The sequence below is a fragment of the Crocodylus porosus genome, unplaced genomic scaffold (genome assembly GCF_001723895.1).
Source record: "Crocodylus porosus isolate Cpor-Errol unplaced genomic scaffold, CroPor_comp1, whole genome shotgun sequence".
In the NCBI taxonomy this organism is placed as follows: Eukaryota; Metazoa; Chordata; order Crocodylia; family Crocodylidae; genus Crocodylus; species Crocodylus porosus.
Window position 1 is genome coordinate 14,339,572 of NW_017728915.1, and position 3,943 is coordinate 14,343,514.

The window sequence follows — 3,943 nt, forward strand, 5'->3', positions numbered from 1 at the left end:
AGTGAGCTCAGACTTAGCATAAGGTTTAACATTTTTATTTTGGTAGCAAGTTATTGGTTTTGGATATCCACTGTTTTATATTGTATTATTATTAGGTTTGTATTGATTCTTACTGTTGTATATTGTATTATTATCATTTTCGTATTTATTTTTATTGTTTCATATGGATATTGTATGGCTTAAGCCTGTGTTGGTAAGTGAACCAAAGTAATGTCAAGTTTCCATTTTGTATGTCAAGTCTCCATCTTGTGTCTTCTGCCTGGGCATCCTCTGTGTCACAACTGTATGAGTCACGTACCACTCCCATTTAAATTGCTTCCTGGATGAATGAGTGTGATTGGGAATGATTGAAATACAATGGTAGCAGGCCTCTACTGAATGGCCTGTGAGGACTGGGCCATCACCTTGCGTTGATTTATCCAGGAACCATGGACCTCATCCAGGAACAGAGATAAGAACCTAGAATTTGAAAGACAAAAGACCCTGTAGGACCAGCAACTCTACCATTGTACCTTACCATTACAGACACTTGAAACTGCACGTCCCTGCATGGAGCACACATGCTCAGTACACCAGGGGCTGACCCTTGCCTGGGCATGCCTCCTGTCACTGGGGTCACATAAGGTCTTCCCCTATAAAAAGGGGCAATGAAGACAGACCCAGTGAGACACCCTCCCCATCTGGACCAGCACCATGCCACACCACCTATCCACCCAGAGGCCCTGCCGGCGACCCACCTCTGGACAACACCTACTGGACAAGGACCCCTTTCCAGCCTGGACAGGTAGCTATCACCCCCCCGCCCCCGGCCCCGCCCCTTCAACCAAGGACTTGGACTCTGCTTCTCTTCCCCACCTGACTCCTGCACTTCCACTGGGTCTCTTTCTCCTGCTGCCACTGTGAGCGCGCGTGTGTGTGTATGTGAACCAATAACTTCATGGGGCTATGTAGTGTGTTGTCTGTGTAATAAAACTGTTATTTGGATCCCTAAGTTGGGCTTTGCTTTACTATAGTTTGGCCCTGCTTCAATCTCTGCTCCTTGCCCCTGTAACTTCTGTCTCATTTCTCCCTCTCCTGCTTCTGGCTCACTGCTACCTCCAACACCTGTCCTGAGCTCTCCTCTGCCTCGAAACCCCCTGTTTCTTTGCCACTATCTTATCCCCACTGCCTTTTCCTTTTCCCCTGAGCAACCAGGTTTCTGCCTCAGTTTCTTTCCTCGCTTTCTCCTTCTTGCCACCACTTATCTGCACCCCACCCAATATCTCAGCTGTCTGCCTCAGTTTCCAGCCCCAGTCTACCTTAAGTAAACCCAGGCCTTAATTCCTCAGCCAGCTTCTCTGTAGTCTACAGGTTCTAATCCTGGTTCTGGCAACTTTCAATCCCTATACTTTATCTCTCTCTCACCTTAACCTTCCCCCAAGTATCCCAGGGACCCCAAGCACTCACACACTGTACCATCCAATCTAGGAACTTACCTCTGTGTATGTGAAGGTGGGTTGTATGTGTGTGAACTGGTGAGTGTGTGTGGGTATATATATATGGCAGTGTGTGCATGATATATGAATTAGTGATCTGTGTCTAACTTTTGGGGTGTATAGTGTATGTGCTTGTATCGGTGATAGATATGCATGTGCCTAGGCTGGTTTGGATATGTATGTGTCTGAGCTGGTAGTGTGTGTGTGTGTGTATGCAACTAATTGATTTGTATGTTTGTATATGTGCAATTGTGTCACACCCTCCTGTCTAACAGTGCAATATTGAGATCCTGAGAGTTGGCCTGACCCCACAGGGCTACATAGAGATTCTGACATAGAGACAGCTTTAAATGATTTTTCTACACACCTTTAGGTGGCAGGGGTTCATGAGTGCTGCAATGCTAGAGGTGCATGGAGTGTTCCACAGAAGCATGAGGGCTCCCCAGCACACTCAGCAGAAGACCCAGAAGTGGACCAAAAGCACTCCCTCTGTGCTCTCACCAGCTCAGTGACTGGTGCCTCCTGGGTGTGGGGGTGGGCCCTGTGGCCAATTGCTGAGCTGGGAGAGCTGAATTTTAGATTTTCTTCCTCAATTTTGTGCAAGAGTTTCAACAAGCCATTCACTTACAGTTGTCTCAGAAGAACCTGTTGGAATAATTTGACTTAACATGGATTAACCAAATACAGCAGCAAAAAGAGAAGGTGAATTTAAAATTCAAAATTCATTTTAAGGGATAAGGTGCTGATCCATTGTACATACCTAATAAAAAATAACTAGGATTTATTCAATGTACATTTTCATAGATTTCATAGACATTTGGGCTGGAAAGGACCCCAGAGGATCATTAAGTCCAGCCCCCTGCCCCAGGGGAAGGAAGTCAGCAGGGATCATAGGATCCCAGCAAGATAAGTAGCCAAATGCATCATGAAGGTGTTCAAAGTGTGTGCTTAAACCGCCTCCAGCAGCAGTCTATTCCAAACCATGGGGGCTTGGACAGTAAAGAAGCTCTTTCTTATGTCCAGCCTGAATTGGTCACAGTGGAGTTTGCAACAAATCGATCTTGTCATCCCTTGGGGTGCTCTAGTGAACAGATGTTCCCCCAGATCCTGATGAGCACCCCTGATAAACTTATAGGTGGCCACCAGATCACCCATGAGTCTGCGTTTTTTCCAGGGTGAAGATTCCTATGGCTCTCAGACTGTCATTGTAAGGTTTTCCTGATCTCTGATCATGTGCGTGGCTCTCCTCCACATCCTCTCAATCTTCTCCACATCCTTATTGAATTGTGGAGCCCAAAACTGGATGCAGTATTCCAGCTGCGGCCTCACCAAGGCTGAGTACAATGGGAGAATGACGTCCCAGGATCTGCTTGAGAAGCATCTATGGATGGAAGCCTGAGTTTTACTCACTTTACTATCTGCAGCATCACACTGAAGGCTTATGTTCATCTTGTAGTCAGTCATGACCCACAATTCCTTTTCATCTGTAGTGCTAACCAGCGTAGCACTACTGAGCCTATAAGCATGGTGCGGGTTTTTCCTCCCAAGATGGTGTTCAACACTAAAAAATGCAAGGTTCTCCATCAGGTTCTCATCCGCCTATTTCATGAGTCTGTCCAGATCTGCCTGGATCACTCTCCTGTCCTCAGGTGTGGATGCTTTACTCCAGAGTTTGGTGTCATCGGCGAACTTGGCCAGTCCACTTCTGACACCAATGTCCACATCATTGATGAAGAAGTTAAACAGTATAGGCCCTAGGACAGAGCCTTGTGGGACCCCACTGGTCACAGCACACCAAGAAAATTGGCTCCTGTCAAACACCACCCTCTGGGTCCTACCGCAGAGCCAGTTCCCCAGCCAGCAGGTCCTGGTGACATCAAGGCCACAGTTAGCCAGTTTAGCCAAGACGTGATCGTGGGGTACCAGATCAAAGGCTTTTTTAAAGTTGAGGTATACAACGTCAAACTCTTCACCCTTGTCCAGGTGATACGTCACCTGGTCATAAAAGGAAATGAAGTTGGTCAAGCAAGACCTATCTGCAACAAACCCATGCTGGATATCCCTCAGGATATTGCCTTCAGTTAGTCTGTTAAGGATGGCCTCCTTGATAATCTTTTCCAAGACCTTCCCCAGGATAGAAGTCAGGCTGATGGGCCTGTAGTTTGCCGGATCTACTTTCTTCCCTTTCTTGAGGACAGGCATGACATTGGCCCTCTTCCAATCATCAGGCACTTCACCAGAGTGCCAAGAGCTCTCACAAATCTGTGCCAGGGGCTGAGCTATGATGCTCACCAGCTCCCTGAGTACCCTTGGGTGAAACCCATCAGAACTGGCTGACTTGAAGGTATCCATTGTGTCAAGGTGTTCCTTCACGAGGTCAGCTTCAGTGGAGGGCAAGGAATCTCCCTCACCTGGGCCTCCCTGACCCATAGTGGGCAGGGCCATCCCATGGGACTGGTGAAAAACTG